Source organism: Acomys minous, assembly GCF_964271855.1.
Source record: "Acomys minous genome assembly, chromosome: 16".
Lineage (NCBI taxonomy): Eukaryota > Metazoa > Chordata > Mammalia > Rodentia > Muridae > Acomys > Acomys minous.
The window spans coordinates 26,693,418-26,713,090 of record NC_140498.1 but is presented as its reverse complement, the minus strand read 5'-3'; the positions used below and the strand labels follow the sequence as shown (position 1 = coordinate 26,713,090).

The 19,673-nt window shown below is 44.0% G+C and overlaps 1 protein-coding gene and 1 long non-coding RNA gene across 2 annotated transcripts in view; one reads left to right on the top strand and one right to left on the bottom strand.

The window, feature by feature from the left end:
* ADRA1B (adrenoceptor alpha 1B) overlaps positions 1-19,673 on the bottom strand; it is a 112,494-nt gene that overhangs the window by 9,594 nt on the left and 83,227 nt on the right. The gene's annotated exons all lie outside the window — the stretch shown is intronic.
* Positions 4,091-13,460, top strand: LOC311587414. Its single transcript, XR_014775859.1, has 3 exons — positions 4,091-4,187; positions 5,154-5,292; positions 13,354-13,460. It is a non-coding gene; the product is annotated as an uncharacterized lncRNA (long non-coding RNA).

Below are 19,673 nucleotides of genomic sequence, written 5' to 3'. Positions count from 1 at the left end.
ACTGGCAGACCTCAAGCCTGTTCTCACTTCCTCAGAAGACAGAGGTTACTATAGGTAGAGATGGGTTGACCTTTGACCCTAAAGTTGAGAGGCATTCCTTTTTGAGGAACTGAACGTCCTGGAAACAGATGTGATGAGAATCCCTTTCTCCTTGGGGATCTCCTTTCTCCTTGGCACATCGCAGATGCTTTATAAGCATTTGATCAAGGACTGAATATGCAATTCAGAGGTTCTTGTGCCATTTATAGTTGCCATCGTGGAGGTCCTGCAAACATACATCGGATCTGATTTGACCAGCAGCAGAGATCTATCTCTGAGAAGCACTGTGCTGGTCGCCCCATGACCCACACTGATTTACTGGGCAGCTGCAGTAGGATCAGGATTATTGAGCAGGTCTAAGGAGACAGCCAGTCTGAAAACTCTGAAGGGGGTGAGACCTCGCCACTTGCCTGAGGCATTTCTATGGCTCTCACCTACCTTCTGTTAGGTGCTGGGGGGAGAGGTAAGGCTTGGGTGAGAAGGGATAAACTGCGGGGGCAGATGGTATTGTAAGCTCGCCTACGTCAATTGGCTCTTAAGGGACTCTGAGTGATTGCTTTAGGGGGATTGTGAAGTGTAAGGATCAAAGGCTAACACCTAACAGAACCTGTACAGAGAGAAGAATTTGTTGGCTGGACATGTTCCAAGGAGGTCATCCTGAAGGGTCCTACTCCATGTCTCTGAAGAGTAAACAGCAAACACTGATGCTCTCTCAACTTGCTGTGAGCCAATAACACCCATCACGGCCACATGCATGCTGGTAGAATTATAGCTATGATTTAACGAAATTCTTTGTACCTAGCTGTGGCGTCCACGCCACCACGGTACCGAGTCGAGGGCGAGGGACTGTGGATTTAACTCATGCACACACACACACACACACACACACACACACACACACACACACAATAACACAGCGGGTCCTTCGTGCTAAGAGAGCAGCAGCCGCAGCAACAGCTGCAGCAGCAGTGGTTTATTATCTCTTCCCCCAGAGTTCCAAAGAGCCTTCTTATAGGCAGCCAAACAGGAATCCTCCTCCCAGGTGAAACCCCTCAAGAGGTGATTGCATACAGGAGGACAAGTCTCGAGGAAGGGAGGGGCGCGTTCTCAGAGCCGTAAACACGACTAGCTAACCAAGATAAACACAGACGTGGAAGCTGCTAGAAACAGGACATGAAACAGCAAGACAGGCAGGCAGCCCAGTCGGGCCTGGTTCCTACACCTAGCACAAGGCTAAAAGGGTGGCCACTTTTTGTCTGTGTGGTAGCTAGTTTTAATTGTCAACTCGATGCAAACAGGAAGAAAGCCTCCACGAGGGACTGTTTAGAGAAGGTTGGTGTACAGGCGTTATCTGCGCGGGATTGTCTTGATTACGTTAGTTGAGATAGGCACACTGTGGGCGGCACCATTCCCTTGGTAGGGGCTTCTGAACCGTGTAACAGTGGAGAGAACAGTTGAGCATAAGTGTGCGTGTATCCTTTCTTTCTCTGCTCCTGTCTGTGGATGTGAATAGCTACTTCATGTTCTGGCTGCTTTGACTTCCCTGAAATGATGGGCTGTCATCCAGAACTGTGAGCTAAAATAACCTCCCCCCCCTTTCCCCTTAAGTTACTTTTGTCAGTGTATTTTATCACAACAACTGGATAAGAAACTTGGATAGATACCCTCCACTTTACCATCCCTGGTCTTAGGACAGCCCCACTCAGCTGTGCACTGTCCAGAGCTGAAGGGCACTATTCACACTGTGACGTGTATCCTCCAGCCTGTGTTTCTGCTCTAGAGATTGTGATCATTCCGTGCCGACACACAGAACCCAGGTTCTACGAAGAAGTTCCCAGAGGTCACAGAACAAGAGGGAAGCAGAGTTTACAAGGTGGGTCTTTCACTCTAGACAGCCTCAAATAAAGGCCTTTAACCGCCAGAACAGCATGCAGGAGAGCAGAATATATGTGGTGATTGATATAAAGACTGGAGGAAGAGACAATGAATTTCTGTCAACACTGCTTGACAGAACCCCAACCAGAAGCAGGTGGGGGAATCACGGGCGAATTTTCTTTTTTGTACTTTTTGGTGTTTTCCAACCCCTCCCCCAACACAAACTAATTATGTAATCAGCAAAAACCCAGTGAATATCGCCTAAGAGCTAAAACATGCAAACGGGCCATGAGATATGTTTCATTACACCCTTGTTATGTGTTAGCCACTTTGCAGAATTGTCCTGTTTTATGTAATTCCCACAACAGTTTGATGGCCAAGGTAGGATTGTTCCTGTGTTCAGCTTGATGACCAAGGTCAGATGGTCCCTGTGTTAAAAGTGACATGACAGTGTCACAGATAATATGTTTTACCAAGTTCCTGCAGGGAAGGGGCAGAGACAGTAAAAGGTCTCCTGAAAGACCCAGCTGACCTCATCCCTCACCATGGGGATAAATGGCGTGTGTGTGTGTGTGTGTGTGTGTCTTTTTATTCTTTTTACACTCCTTGCTGCGCACACCCAAAGGCCTTCATCTAACACTGCTGCAAGGGCTAAACCAGTGAGCGTGCTCGCAGACTGCTATGGGGAGGCGTCAGCGCCTGTGTGTGGCATCATTTATCTGGTGTACAGAGCACTATACCAATATTGAGCCGAGCTGGTGGTTTGTAGCATTCCTCTAGGCTGTGACATTCAAGGCTCTTGGATTATAAATTCGGATTTGACTTATTTCACAGTCATCATCGGGCAAACCCATGGATCTCAGGGGAGCCAGTGGGAGGTGAAGCCATTTTGATCAACTTGTAAATTGAGTGTGGTTCTTTTTTCCCATGCTCCTATTAGCACTCTGCGTCTTCAGCCAAACCGTGTCTCCCTAGCTGAAACCGTTTGGCCCAATAAAAACTAGAGAAAATATAAAACACTTGCTTATTCTTTCAGCACTGGCTCTGTAAAAGGAAGCCTTCCTGGATTTGGAAACTCCCTTCGAGGTTTTTTTTCCATTTTCACTGGCCGTTTAACCCTGGAACGAGATCATAAACTCGTTCAGCAAGGATGATGTCTTTAGGGCCAACAGACCCATGTTACATTTGAAAACAAACTGGAAATAATAGTCAACAGAGTAGCTGTTAACAGTAACTGGGTCCTAAAGTAATCATTGAAAACCGCGTTTATAGACATCCTCTAAGACGATCTTCCTGGTGACTCAGCGTTTCATTCACAATTGCTTCTGGTCATGTTAAAGACCAGGCGGGTTCCCCCTTAACTAGCAATTTCCTACCACCCGGAGTATTCCAAGTCCCTCTTCTGTACCAAAGATGTGTCCTCTGTCCCTCTCTCCCTTGCATTGCCGTTCTTTGTCTATGCCTCATCTTCTCTGATTAGACTGGACTTGTAGAAAGGCGAGTTTGGATTTGACTGTTCAACTTGGGGCCTGACAGGATATCATTACGTGGATAATAATGGAGATAAAAATAATAAAATGGGTATAAGTTAGCCCTTAGCTATGTATAGTGAACCTTCTGGGTAAGCAATATTTACACCTGCATTAGAAATGGAATATCTAGCCAGGCGGTGGTGGTACACGCCTTTAATCCCAGTCCTTGGAGGCAGAGGCAGGCAGATCTCAAGGCCAGCCTGCTCTACAAGTTCCAGGATAGCCAGAGCTACACAGAGAAACTTTGTCTCAAAAAACATAACAACAAAAAAGATAAGGAAGGAAGGAAGGAAGGAAGGAAGGAAGGAAGGAAGGAAGGTACTATCTGAGCTGGAGAGATGGCTCCCAGGTGAAATGCTTGTGCAGGTGTGAGGGTGGGAGTTCTGATCCCTAGAACCCACAGACATAGGCATTGTGACCTGCCTGGTGTTCTACCTTGGAAGATGGAAGGAGGGTGTACCGAGAGTGAACTGGCTAGGAAGATGAGCCATGAGTGAGCTATCGCCTTAAGATACCTCAACCTCAATGAGTGAGACTGAAGAGTGATGGAGAACAACTCCCAGTGTCTCTACACATCCTTGTATACACATGCATACACACTCATATACACGCCCATGTGCAACACACACACACACACACACACACATACACACAAACACACACACACACAGGCGTGGATGCGCAGAAAAGAAACAATTTTTGATTCAGTGCACAAGATCTGCTTCTGAGCAAGACTCTGAGGTGAGAAATATAATCCCATGCCACACTAATGTACGTATTTATTTGATCCCACGTGTGAAAGTACACACGTGCACGCAACTGTCCAGACTAAAGGTCAGTTCCAGATGTCATTCATAGAAGTCATCCACTCTATTTTTCCGAGACGAGCTCTCTCACTGCTTTTAGACTGTACTAGCCAGGAAGCTCCGGGGCTCCTTTTCTCTTCCTCCCCAGACAGCAAGCATATGCCTCCACTCGGCGAGCACTTTACTGCTTGAGCCATTTCCTCTGTGTCTATTTTTTCACTCTGAAGACAGAGTCTCATGTAGTCCAGGCTGGCTTTAAACTAAACATGTAAACAAACAATTAAAGAAGAACATGAGGACAACTGGGTTTGGGGGGTTGTAGAGGAAGTTGAAGGGAGGAAGCCAAAGATAGACATGATCAACATATATAAATGTATGAAACTGACAGAGAATAAAAAACAAAAACAAAAACAAAAAACCAGATTTCAACAACGACAGCAATGCCAGCATGCCACCCCCTCCCCCCCCAATATGTAGCAGAGGATGACCTTGAATTTTTGATCCTTCTGCTTCCACCTTCTGAGTACAAGGATAATAGGCTGGCAGACCTCACCTTGTTTGTGTGTACTGAGGTAGAAGTGGGGTTTTCATGCATACCAGACAAGCACTGCCAACTGGGCTACAGCCCCAGGCATACAAATTTATTTTTAAAATCTGTTGTCTTGTATCTCTGGGTACTCAGGGAAAAGCACGGGATTGGCTCCCTTGTCGTCAGTTCTCTTGTGGCTCCTATCGCCACTAGGATAAAGTTCAAACTGCTTGGGCTGGAATTTAAGACCCATTGAACTTGGCTACGAGGAGCTGATCCCCTGCAACATTCGCTGGCTTTTCTGGCCCCTTTCCTTCTACCCGCTGTCTGCTGGCCCTGAGATGGATCTCGTTTCTTGCCCCTCCTCTCCAGGCCTGGCTCCTTACAACTATTTTCCTCTGGGGTGTGAAAAGAGAGGAAGGAACTGACACAGAGAAACTGCTAAGATCTGGGAGGTGCCGGGCAGCAGTCAGGCAGGCTGGATTGGGCTCTGGATTCTCAATTGACGCAGGTACATTTTGGTGTGTGCATCTGTGCATACGGGACTCGCCTCATATCACACAAGCAGCTCTTAGGGGATGGAACTAGGACTCAAATATCTCTGGCCTCAAAACTGGACAAGCTTCTGTAACACACAATAATTATTTTTCTAGGTTAGCACATTTCTGGGATAAGGGAAAGTCAATTTTGTTTACTTATGTCATTTTAATGATGTATTCATTATATATTTTTTTATTTAGCCATTAAAACCTGTGCATGTATCTAGAAGCCAAGAGTACTGTGAGCCCTTTTCATCTAGTGACACTGGTTAAGCAGATAACTTAGCATCATATGGGTTCAGGGACCCACAGGCTCACTGAGTCTCCTTTTTGGTTATCCATGAAGCACAGAGTCCCAGGATTAAGAATATCTGCTGTTTCTGCAAGTGGGTGTGTACAGTTGAGTGTAAATACTTTTGGAGGCCAGAAACATCAGATGCCCCAGAGCTGGGCTTATAGATCACGGTGAGCAGCCATAAGGGTTGAATTGAGGATTCAATTCTTGGCTAGGATTACACAGCCCAGGTTCTTGTTGAACTCATGTCAGTTTGCCTGCCTCAGCCTCTGGAGTGCTGGTGTCACAGTCACGCACCACCACCTCTGCCTTTCTTCCTCTTCTTTACTTATCCAAATGAGATAGATCCACTTACCCAACTGAACCCAGCTCAGTTCTCATCTCTACATTGAGACCTTCCCTGACTACTCCAGGCAACTTTTTAGTTTCTCACCAAGCAGAGCCCATAGTGCCTAGGCCCATTGTTTACAGGAGATACCTTAGATCTCTTTAGGCATCACATACACTCTTTACAGCTGCTAGGTTGCAGACCGTTAGCATGGGGCTGGACATACAGTCAAGTCCCATTGATTAGCTGTTGACTAGTGGGAGCATTCACTCCAATATACAACATGTGATCCGCCTGCTGGCATCAGCCCAAAGTGGGGAATAGGTGGGTGGAGGGGTGCTACAGCATGTAAAGAGGAATTTTCCATATCCTGTGAAGGTTCTATGGTTTCACCTCATAGGAAATAGTGATTTTCCCTGTAGAAGGCTTTCAGGAACATCATCAGTAAGATTTATGGGAAGGCAGGTATAAAACTTTATAAAGGGGCATAAAAAGAAGAGATGTATAAATGGTGAGACATAGCTTGCTTTTAACAGGACTCCCTATCCAACATAAATCCATTTCTCCCCAGATTCCCCGGAAGGTCCAAAACAACTTTATTAAAATTCCAGCAAGCTTTTGCGGAAGGTAGTTTTTTTTTAAATCCAAAATCAAATGTATGCATAATTAATTATAAAATATAGAAGGATAATTATGAAAAATGTCTAGGAAATTTGAAAAAAAATGAAGAGGCGTGATAGAGTGAATCATCTCTTTCCTCTGTGCATTAATGCTGTCCATAAAATATTAGGGCAAGAAATACAGAAAAAGGTAGAAAGATCTATGGAGTTATATAGTTTAAAGAACCAGATACCCATGAAATTTTGTGTCACTTCAATGCTTTGCAGAAAAATAGATTATTTGTAAACAACATTGGGGGCAATTAGAAAGGAATGAAGTTATGAAGTTACATATTCACTTCATCCATTTATTATTATTTTTAGATTAATTAATTTATTTATTTATTAGGTACACAGTGTTTTGCCCACATGTACACCCGCAAGCCAGAAGAGGGCATCAGATCTCACTATAGATGGTCATGAGCCACAATGTGGTTTCTGGGAATTGAACTCAGGACCTTCGGGAGAGTAGTCAGTGCTCTTAACCTTTGAGCCATCTCTTCAGCCCCTCATCCATTTATTATACATAAATAAACTTGGAACAATTCAAGATTTTAAAGCCCCATTAAAATACCAGAGGAGAGCTGGGACTGCTGACACCGATCTGTAATGCTGGGTGCTAAGAAAGTAAAGAGAACAGGAGTAGCGTCACAAGTTGTAGGTCTATCTGGGCCTAGGGAGAAAGCTCAACTCCAGCTCCAGCTTAGGCAACTTAGTGAACATAAACATAAACAAATGACAACAACAACAACAACAACAACAAAGAAAAAGTAGGCATAGCACTGGCAACCTGACTCAGAGGTAGAGTGCTAGCCTAGGGTGCATCAGGCCCCAGTTCAGTCCTCAGTATGGAAAAATAATCAGAAGAGAAAAATACATAAATATTTTTATGTTTTTAAAAAAGAAATGGGGATTTCAGGATAGGTAAAGAAGAAATGTAGATGATGAATTTGCTGAGGTATGTTTCTAAGGCCCCAGATTTTATTTGCTTATTTATTTTCTTATTCCTTTGAGGGCACGATATGGCCTTGAACTTCAGATCCCCGTGTTTCCATCTCTCTGAGTACATAGACTACAGGCATGCATGACCGTGTATGGTTTAAGTGGTACAAGGGGGTAGTTCTCTTTGAAATCAACCAGAGAAAACCAAATCTGTAGGAAAACCGAGAAAATCTGATGGATAAGCAAATAAAATTAGGACAGTGTTCAACTGCATAATTGGGAAAAGTAAAATTCTTGTGTAAATAAACAATGGAAATAAAAGGCAGAAAAATGTTTGAGAGCTAACAGTTAAGATGATAGCTTAAAAAGTGCTATGGGGGCCTGGAGAGATGGCTGGCAAGTAAGAACAGTTGCTGTTTTTGTAGAGGACCAGAGCCATATGGTGGCTCACAATCTGCTGAAACTCCACCTCCAGGGACTCTACTGCCCTCTTCTGGACTCATTCAGCACACACGCGCGCGCGCGCGCACACACACACACACACACACACACACACACACACACACACACACACTCAAACTCAAATCTTTGTGGGAAAAAGCGCTATAACATTTCTGCGTGCTCCAGCGGAGGGAAGGAGTTTGGGGTGAAAAAGTGGTATTACCTAATAAGATCAAAATAATCATGGTTTTTGATTTATGTATGACACCCAGGAACTTGTGCTCTAGAAGTGTTCTTGAAATAGAGGAAGATGAAAAGAGTAGGGAACCAAAGCAGTGTTCCCCCAAACTGAGAAATAACCTAGATTCCCAACAATAGGGGATTGTAAAATAAACCATGCAGCACTCATGCCGTGAAAAACCATATATTTACTAAAATGGTCAGCTTAGGCTGCAGTGACTTATGTAACAGTATTAAAAAGAGAAAGGTGGCAAGTTTTTAGGAGATCATGACTACAACCCATTAAAAAAAAAGATTTATCTATTTTGTGTTATGTGTGTGAGAGTTTTGTCTGCATGTATGTGAGTGCACTGTATGCGGGCCTGGAGCCACTAAGGTCGGAAAATAGCATTTGATCCCCTGGAAATGGAGTTACAGAAAGTCACAAGCAGCCATGTGGATGCTGGGAATGGAACTGGGATTCTCTGTAAGAATGACAAGTGTTCTCCATGGCTGAGCGAACTCCGCAGCTCCCAAACAATCTGATTTATATATATATATAAAACAACAAACTCCTTCTCTCTCTCTCTCTCCCTCTCTCACTGTTATATTTATAGCAAAATGATCTGAGTGAATAAAGACTAAATTGAGGGTAGTGCTTATCTTTGAAAGATGCATTGTGTGAAAAATTTTACTTTTCATCCTTTTTGTTTGTAATTAACAAATATTGTTTTGCTGGAGTGTGTGTAGGAAGGCATAGGTTGAAAATTGTGTGTGTGTGTGTGTGTGTGTGTGTGTGTGTGAGATGTTTACACAGAAAGAGCACATGGTGGTCACTGAGATCTGGCCTTCGCCTTCCCAGTCGCAGCTTATGGGGTATGAAGCAAGTGGTTGATGAACTCTCAGGATCTTGGCTCCCTCTGACTCTAAGCCTCATGCTCACCATTTTGAAAAGGGCCTGAAGTTACAGGAGAAGACACACAGTCTCTACGGCCCGAGTTTCTTTGAGCTCAGAACAAACAGGCCACCCGGCACTTGATTCTTCTTCCTTGCAAGGTGGTGGATGAGCCTGTCGGCTGCCTGAAAGGCCCAGGTGTCTCGGATGAAAGCCTCCACGATGGAACGGGGACAATTACTGGCCTTGGGGAGCCAGATGGGAAACCAGCCAGATTGGACCACTTAGGCCATTAGGCTCCACAAGATGCCTTTCATCCCCTCTCCCGGCAGCTGTTGGCTCATTTGAGTTTTCTTTCTGACTCATCCCTTTGTTCTGTCCTTTGGCTGGTGGGATCAAACTTTTCATATTTCCAAACTAGTCTTCCATGTTTTGCCTGGGTCTAGACCCCCAAGATGGCTCTGTATATCTCCTTTCCACCTATTTGGTCTCATCTGGGACACAGTACTCCCTCAGGGGCTCGCTCTGGGGACCGTGATGCCTTTTTCATCTGGAGCCCTCAGTGTTCCTTGACTGCAGTGTGAGTGATGCCAGTCCCCAGCTCCAGGGTGTCTGTCCTGTCTTTTTACCAGAGCCCCCTCTTGGCTCCTCCTGTCCTGAGAGCCAAGCACATTGCCTGGCACTGTGAAATTTTATATGAGGAAATGACTGACTGTTCTTTGCTGCTGACTGACAGTCATTCTCCAGATTCTAAGGAAAAAAAAGAAGGAGCTTAGCCTGGTTCATAGGCTACTTCTGTGAGCATGCCCTAAGATGACCCTGGGTACCGTGTTAGTCAGATAGGAGCAGAACGTTCTGGATGCTGTTCCACAGAAGCATGACTGTGGATAATAAGAATGCACAGTGCATCTCAAAAAGCTGGAAGAAAGGGGTTTTTGAAAGTTCTTACTGTAAACAAACTATCAAAATTGTTTGTGGTGCCTTAGGCTTGTGATTCCAGCTCCCTGAGTCAGAAGCAAACAGGTAAATTCTGAGTTCTAGGTCAGCAGGGGTACTTGGTGTGAGACTCTATCTTGAAATTAGGAAGAGATCAGGGAATGTGGTGATGGCTCATCAGTGAAAAGCTGCTCTTGCAGTGGACCTAGATTCGGTTTTCAGCATCCGCATGGTGGCTAACAGCCATTTGTAAATGCAGTTCTAAGGCATACAGCATCTCTGGCATCCATGGATGTCAGGCATGTGTATGGTACATGTATGTACACGTTAGCAAAAATGTGTAAGAAGTAAAAGATAATAAATCATAAAAAATATTCAAGAGAGAGAGAGAGAGAGAGAGAGATGAACAATTTAGTGTCTGAAGAGATACATGTTCACTCTAATTTAGAGATTATGTAATATATAACTAAGTGTATCAAAACACCATGTTACCCCATTCATATGTACTTATATTTAACTGAAAAAATTAATTAAAAAGCTCCTGAAATTCCTGCCCTTTATCACAGCTCAAAGGTTGCTCATAGGTGGGTAGTGTTCTGGAGTCAGGGAAGGGCCTGGAAAACAATTCCTTGCTCAGCTGGCAGATGCACTGTAGGCTTGACACAGAGATGGGTGAACTTACTGTGCCCACGTGAGAAGACTTTCTGAGAATTTCAATGAAGAGTCTGAATATGTCCTATTTGTCCCTCAGACATAGTCAGGGGGCACTCCTCTTGAAATGTGCGGGGTTGGGGGTTGTCTCCTGGGTTCCTTCTCCATAACCTTTCAAAGCCAAAGCCCTGCCTTGGAGCTTCTGGATTCCTGGACGGTGTCAGACCTCTGCTTGCCCTCTCTTGCCTCTTTTTTTTTTGTCTCTTGGTCCTCCTGTTAACTTCCTGTGTGGCAGTGATCCCACAAGAGAAGGCTCTGTCACACTATGTGCAGGGTATGAGTCCTGAATGTCACAGCTGAAAAGCATAACTCCCAATGTGATGGAATTTAGAGGCGGGGCCTTCGGGGATTCAGTCTTGAGGGTGAATCCCTCAAAAATAAGAATAATGCCCTTATATATAGAACTCTAGAGGGGCAGGAAAGTACCTGCTTAGAATAGATAACATATTGGCTCCTATTCCAAGTCTACCAAGCAATTAGGGGTCTTCAGAGAGCTCCCTTACTCTTTTTTTCTCCATGTGAGGGTGGAACAGTCAACCTGAAATCTGGAGGAGGCCATTAAAAAGAACAGGATCATACTGATGAAATAAAAACCAGAAGCTGGGGAGATGGCTCAGTGGTTAAGACCAGTTACTTGTTGCTCTTGCAGAAAACCCAGGTCTAGTTCTCATAGCCTTCTGTACCTCTCATTCCATGGGCTCTGATGCTGTCTTCTGACCTCCATAGGCACCAGGCATACATACATACATACATACATACATACATACATACAACAAACTCATACACTCATACGCTCATACAACAAACTAATACAAAGAGAAGCAAAAAAAAAAAAAAAAAAAAAAAAAAAAAAAAGAAAAAAAAAGAAAAAGAAAAAGAAATAGAAAAAACCAAACCAACCAACCAAACAAACAAAAAACACAAAACCCCATCTGTGCTAAAAATAGAGCAAGCTAACATTCTGGCCTGTGGTCCTTTCTTGGAACAGCCCGAGCTGAGTAAGACACAACACATGTGAAGAAAATGCGGGATTCTGGCCTCCCTGGCCTCCTGCTCATTCTCTGCCACCTCAGCTCTCTGGTGACTCTGGGAGATTCAAATTATTATTTTTGACACAGGGTTCTATGTAGCCTAGGCTGGCCTCAAACTCACTGTGTGGCTATGAATGGCCTTGAACTCCTGAAGTTTCTGCTCCCACCCCTATAAGCACTGGGATTCTACTCTCAAATGGGCTTTTGGATGTTGGTATTTTGCATTGTCAGTGTCAGCAGGAAGTCCCCAAGCTTTGCTCCACTCTGCCGTGAGCCTCAATCGAACATCTCCTAGATGCCTGCAGCTGGCTGAGCATTTAATCAGGGAGATTAATATTGATCCTGGAATCAAGGAGATTTCACTGATTATTTTGTTCAGCATCCCCACGCTTAGGAGGTGAGTACAATAATTATGTGCAGTTTACATACTAACAACAACAATAATAGAAAACAACAGCTCGCTATTAAGCACGTTGTCCAAAAACTGCACAGTGGCAAACACGAGATTCAGTTCTACGCCTGACCCCTACATGCCTGGTCTCCCTTCTACCTCTGACTCCTTTAGTCTAAAGCCTTTCTAATGCTGCTGCCCTTTAATACAGTTCCTCATGTTGCTGTGACCCCGCCCACCTCCCCTCATGCCCCCCCCCACCGTCAGCCATTTTTTGATGCTTTATAACTATAATTTTGTTACTTTTACGAATCATAATGTAGACATCTGATGTGCAGAACATCTGATATATGACTCCAGTGAAAGGATTGTTTGACACCCGCTCCCCCCCAAAAAAAGGTTGCCACCCACAGGTTGACAAAGGCTGGTTGAGAGACTTGAAGGTTCTGTGGAGCATTTGGTATGGGGGTGTCTGGAAGAAAACCAGAGGTACTGGTTATGCATAGGGAAGGAGTGACTTGTGGGAGATTGTTTGGAAAGGATGCATTATTTGACGTTATTGCTTTCAAAAAGTGTTCCATCTCTGAAAATGCTGAGGTGGTGGACTGGAAAGGTAAGGAAGGGTACCCCCTTCACCTGAGGAGGTGTAAGAACAACTGAACAAGTGCAGCTCAGTACAGCCTACAGTTTGGGAAGGTTATTTAGCTCCCGAGAGGATTTGCTTCCTGATTTCAGAGGTAGTGAGCAGGCACAGACTTTCACTATCGATGGAAATGGACTCGGTTGTTTGTGACATCTGATACTGCTTTTCAATTCGACAGGACATAGACTCCCAGAGGAACTCAGCTTCTGGCTGTGCCTAAAAGGGGTTGTCTAGATTGTTAACTGGTGGGAAGACCTACCCCAACTGGTGGGAAGACCTACCCCAACTGGTGGGAAGACCTACCCTAATTGGTGGGAAGCCCTACCCCAACTGGTGGGAAGCCCTACCCCAACTGGTGTCAACACTGTTCTTGGATTCTAGATTGAATGAAATGGAGAAAAGCAAGCTGAGCGTCCGCACCCATCACTCTCTGCTTCCTGGCTGTGTGACTAAGCTGCCTCAGGCTCCCAGCATCATAACCAACAGTACCCTGGAACTGTGAACCAAAACAAACCCCTCCTTTCTTCTGTTGTTTGTGTCAGGTGTTGTGCCATAGCAACGTGACAAGTAACTGATGCAGACCCCATGAAGAGAAGATGCTGATCTGATCTAAACAACAATAAAACCGGTTACCGTCATCTGATAGCAGGCAGGTGTTATAACTAACCCCGTTGTGCATTACTTTGTTCAGTACCACTAAGTTATATGTGGGAGCTACCGTCCATTGTCCCCATTTCACAGACGTTTTTGTTTGTTTGTTTGTAGTATGAGGATTTGAACATACATGCTAGCTAAGCACTCTGCCACCCAGCTATACCCCTGGCCCTGTTTTCACCTTTTACTTTGAGACAAAGTCTCATCAAGTTGCCCAGGCTGCCCTCAAATTTGCAATCCTCAAGCTCCGGCTTCCTGACCGGCGGCAGGGATTATAGGCCCGTGTCACAGGGGCTCAGCTCATTGCACAGATGTTCGATTTGAGGTTTAGTAGCAAAGTAATTTCCTCAGAGCGAGCTGAGAGTTCTTCTGTTCCTATCTTCTGTGGTTTTAATCTCATGATCCAAATACCAAGGTATCAGGCTCCCGAAAGAAGTTTTAAAACATACTGCAAATTGGTGCACTATGAGTGTGAAAATGAGTGTGGAGGTTCCTCAAAACACTACAAGTAGGCGAGTCACTAGACTGAACTTTATACCTCTCCTAGGCATAGACCCCAAAGCCTCTGTTTTCTGATACAGAGACACATGTTCAGCCATGGAAATAGTTTCATAATATCTAGGACATGGAAACAGCCTAGATGTCCATCAGCTGATAAATAGCTAATAAAAAAATGTAAAATCACATTCAGCTGCAAAGAAAAATAAAATCGAAAAATTTGTAGGTAAGTGGGTAGAACTGGAAAACATCACACTGAGTGAGCTCATCCGGATCCAGAAAAGATATACATCTCCTGCTCCCACTCATGTGAGGATCCAAGTGGGGAATCCTTAGATGTGTGTGTTTACCTTGGTGTATGTGTTGAATCAGAGGGAATAACAAAGGGGCCACCGGTGGAGATGAGGGAGGACGAGGTTAAGGGGGGGGGATGGTAGGAACTTGGGTGACATGGAAGGAAAAGGAGAATAATAGGGAGGGAGGTTTAAGTGGGGAGGGGGGATGGGAGGGGCGGGAAGAGCGGGGATAACTCACACTAACGGTACTTGAAAAAGCCAAATGGACACCCTGTATTTTATAAGCTTCCCTTCCCTTGTCATTTCCATATATTCATGTTTGCATACAAGAGTTGAAATGGAGTCACCTTACCCAGAGGATAATATTCCTCCCAGAGACACAAGATGACAAGTAAAAAGTCCAGTGTCAGGTGTGTGGAATACCTTCTCTTGAATTGTGGTCTGGAGGGTCCTGGAGACACCCCCTCCAAACAAAACAAAACAACACAACACAAAACAAAACTAAGCAAAACACTGCAGAGTATTACCACTGATCTTGGTTGCACATCGGAACTCTATGATAAAACTCTATTGTTGGAGACACCTCACACTTTGGACATGGTGAAAACAAAGCAAACAAAAAAGAAAGTTAGCACGGTGGGCATGTAGCGGTAGGCACCGGGGAGGTAGATGCAGGAGGATTAGGAGCTTGAGGTAAGATACATGACCTTGCCTCAAAAAACCCAAAACAAAATGTAAAACAGAATTCCCAAGGGAGTGCATATAAAGAAGAGGGTTAAAAAAAAAAAAAAGAAAAGAAAAAGAAAAAGAAAAAGAAAAAGAGCCATGCTAGAGCATGCATTAGTGTTCAGATAAGCCTTCTTCTCAAGCAAATTGGGAAAAACTATTTAGAATTGAAACCCCATCTTTCCCCATGTCCAGACCTCACAGAGCAAGGCACATATGAAGGTGGAAAGAGAAGAGCTGCTTAAGTTCCAGATTTTCCTGCAGCCTGTAGCTGGGAAACGCCACGAACAGGAAGCGGAGGATAGCAAAATATGTGTCCATAGACTGGAGACAGCAGAGAGAGATGAAAGGTCAGAATTAAGCTAGTGTTAAAAGGACTCGAAAATCCTTGTTTTCATCAGCTTCTTGTATTTTTGACTAGTATAAAGGGTCCTGTGTACAATGCGACCTTAATGGTAGCTGTGGTTGGCTGCCCAAGTGGGGGCACTTTGGATTCCAGCCTGAGAAGTTACTGCATTCTATATCTGTTTCCTGGTGGGGTGGCCTTCCTGTTCAAATGTAACATAATTCCGTTCCAGGTCACCCTGAAGGGCTTACTAAGGCTTGTTAATTCTTCTGTCTACTTCCTTCCTTGGAGTCTCAACCCGACGTTCAACCCCAACCCCAACCCTGACAGTCACTGAGCCTCAATGGCTCATTATGAAAAATGGCCCGATGTCTCCCAGTGGTGCACGCTTACAATGAGGGCACCCAGAAAAATCCACCTGGCTTTGTAGCAGTAAGAACAGGTGGCCAGCTGGGCTCTGCCTCTTGTTTCCCCTCTGCCTCTCTAGCCCAGTGATTGTCCCAGGAAGGCATCGGGGAGTGGATGCAGGCTCTGATGACTTGAGAGTTGGGAAATACAAATGAGTAGGATGCAAGGAGAGGCCAGGGGAAAGTTCAGTGTGAGAGCAAACATGTTTGGCAAGAGCATCTCAGACGCATTCCTCCGAGGTCGCTGACACGCATGAATGGAGGCAGGCTAGCCCATCTGCTCTGAGCTCTTGCTGGCTTAGAAGAGGACAGTCTTGACCTGGCCACCTGCCTCTGCATGGCCAGTGCTCCCTTTTCAGAGCCGGGTGCTTTATTCTAGCCTCTTTTGATCTGTGTCTTTACCCTATGGATTTGTTAAAAGAAAAGGACAATCTGGTAAAACCAGCTTTAGAAGACTGGGCTCATTAGGCCCACTTTCTGTTTTATTTTCAAGGGTGTTAATGCACCAAGCCTCTAAAAATGGTGTCTGTGAACCACTGAGAGAGAAAAAAAAGCATCATCTGATGCTCGGATGTACAATTTCTTTGTAACTGTTTCATAGCTTCCATCAAGTTTTCTAAAGAGCCCTGTACTAAAAAAAAGGGATAAGGACCATTGATTTAAAGAAAATCACCGTTTCAATCAAGAGCCAGGCTGTCCACATGCAGGACCAAGCTCGAAGAGCACTGGCTTCCATTTCTCTAATGAACAACTCGAAGCTAACAGTGTTGGTGAGGATGCAAGTGAAGGAGAATATTATGGTATTACGTGCTGATTGTGGAAGTATCAAGTGGTTCATGATTTCTGGAGGGAAATTGGGAGAGATGACTGAAAGGCTTTAAAGTATTATGCATTCGAGTTCTCTGGAACTGCAGTTCTGAGAATGTATTTTAACAGCCACTGTTGTTAATTCTGGAATCAGATTGACAGGTTGGAATTGTCTCTATCTCTGTGAGAAACTCAGTCTCTCTAAGCTACATCTTCTCATCTATGACATGGAGATGCTATTTATCTGTAAAGTTTGTTGGAGGGGCCAATGAAAATGTACATGTGAAACACGTAGTACGACATCCAAAGCAAAAACGCTCAACAAACATGGGTAAAGGCATTTGTTGCCAAGCATGAGGACCCGGGTTCAATATGTGGGACCCACACAGTGGAAAGAGAGCATCAATAGATATTAGCTGCTATTTGTATACAAAAAATTTGCTTGTTATATTATTTATAATGACTAAAATTGGAACTGACCTCAAATATGCAACATAAGTGATTGGCTTAATGAAACATGGCATTTAACCAGTTAAGATGAACAAAGTGAGTATGATCAGAAAAGTGTTTGTATATTTTAATAAGCTTTCTATATATATGTATACACACTTACACACTTACACACACACACACACATACACACATGTACACAGGGAAAATCCTCTTACTCCCGGAAGCCATGGGTTGTTAAACAAAAGCCCAGTGCCAGGTATGGGATACTTTGCCTTAAATTGTTGTTGGTCAGGATATTCTGGAGACCCTCCAAACAATATAGGTACACACCGCTGGTCTTGGTTGCCAACCAGAACTTGATGATTAAAATCTTATTGCTGAAGACACCACATACATTGCTCACTTTGCATGGAAAAATAGTTATTATTAACTAGGAAGCTTCCTATTTGACAGCTAGTCATCATGGAATGGAAAGGTTCTATGTAGGCAGTTGAGGGCAATAATGACCAGTATGGCAAGATATGCCCACGAGTACAACAATGGCATGGATGTTATGGAGGTAACCAACTGCTTCCTGAGTTCAAATCCATCCCAGAAGAGGAAATCCATGCCCTGGTACTGTAAATCTGGCCAGAACTTATGGGTAGTGAGCAAACAGGCATCAGAAGAGAACATTCTATTATTTTATTAAATGTACATACTATCAAACTGCTTTCTATATGCATATCTCTATACCCATAAATTAGTGCAGCTCTCAGATCTTATCAGAGAAGTTTCCTTGTTCAGTGGGATATGTGATTAATAGAGAAATTCACAGCTGATAAGAGTGCAGAGATTAAATGTCAGTGGGGTACTCAGCCACAAATGGGACATCTCCTACCACAAGGCTTCAGGCACCTTTGTGTAAGAGGGAGAAGAAAGATCATAATAACCAGAGGTGAGACAGGACTGGAGCTAAGCGGGTGTCTTTGTATATGATAGGACTATTGTATTGGTGAATTCAACAGCTGTGGTTGCTTGTAAACGACTCACATAAGACCAGCCAGTCAGCATTCTAGCATGGAGATTGAGGGGCTCATGAATCCTCACTCCTATCTGAGGAGTGATTGGTAGTTGAAAGCTTCTAGAAAAGGAAGACTCAGGTTTTTGAAGGGAGTGGCCCCCATTCGATCAACATCACATTTATGAGTATATGGGCACCACAAGTTGGAACTGGTGAGCTCTTAAAAAATAAATTTCAAAAAGTTGTCTAGAAATTGGAAGGGAGTAGGGAGGCAGGGTAGACCTGAGGGGACTTAGGGGAAGGAGTCTGAGGTTAATATGATGAAAAGACCTTGTATGAAATTCTCAAAGAGTTAATTAAACTGATAAAAATAGTGTATTCAAATGCTTGTAGTGTGGAAAGACACAGGAGTGGTTACAAGACAGCATGTATGATACTCCACAGAAAAAATGGCTCAATAAATATTCTAGGCTTTTCAGTGGCTTTGTTTGGGGCATGGGTTTTTGTAATCTTTGTTTTACTTGCCTGTATCTTCTAAAGTTTCTCTAATGAGCACATGTTGCTTTTTGCAACAAGGCAAAACTAACCTAAAATCATTTTATGAAAAACAATGACTATTTTTTGGAAATGTGCCATGACTTTGACCACTTTGGAGAGGGTTTCTTTTCTTATATGGAAATGAGAGGGGTTTTTGTTTGTTTATTTGCTTGTTTTTGCGAGAGGGTCTTACTATATAGCTTGGAACGCAGAGATCCTCCTGTCTTTGCCTCCTAAGTGCTGGGATTAAATGTGTGCACCACCACGCCTGGCTTAAAATTGAGAATTTGTAGCCAGGCAAAATAGTACATGTCTGTAATCTGAGTACTCAGTAGGGGGAGACAGAAGGTTCTAGGAATTCAAGGTCATGTAAGTCTAAGATTATCCTGGGTTACATAAGACCCTGCCTCCAGAAACCATGGCCATGTTCAATGAACAAGCATGTTTTCTGCTCATTTGTGAGCACTTGACATTGGATCCCCAGAAGCTACATAAAAGCTGGCCACATGGCGCAATGACATGTAAGCCCAGTGCTCCTATGGGGAGACCAGAGGCTGACACAGAAGAACCCTCAGAGCTCTTGGGCTAGCTAGCCTGTTACATAGAGCAGTGAACAGCAAGAGACTCTCAAACAATAAAGGGTTTGGTCCATGGCTCAGTGGTGAGTTCTTGCCTAGCAGATCTGAGGTCCTGAGCTAAATACGTAGCAGCCAAGGATGACGATAGTAATAGTAATATAATAATAAATGAAAAGCACCAAGCAAGGTCAAAGGTGAGGACCAACCAGCACCCAAAGATGTCCTCTGACCTCCATATACACATTGTAGCATGTATATCTGTATGCATGCACACATAATTAAAGTGAAACCAACATCAAGGGGCAGGGGAGAGAGCTCAGTTGGTAATATTCTTGTTTTGCAAGCCCCAAAGTCCAAGTTCAATCCTTAGAGCTCATGTAAAAGAATATCTAGGCACGGTGAGGAACACTTGTAATTCCAGCTCTGAGAAGTCTAGGATCCTTGGGCTTATTGGCCAGCCAAACAGTGTGCTCGGCAAGTTCAAGGCTAGGGAGAAATCCTGTCTTAAGGGAACAAGAAGATAGGTGACGCCTGAGGAGCAACACTGCAACAACTGA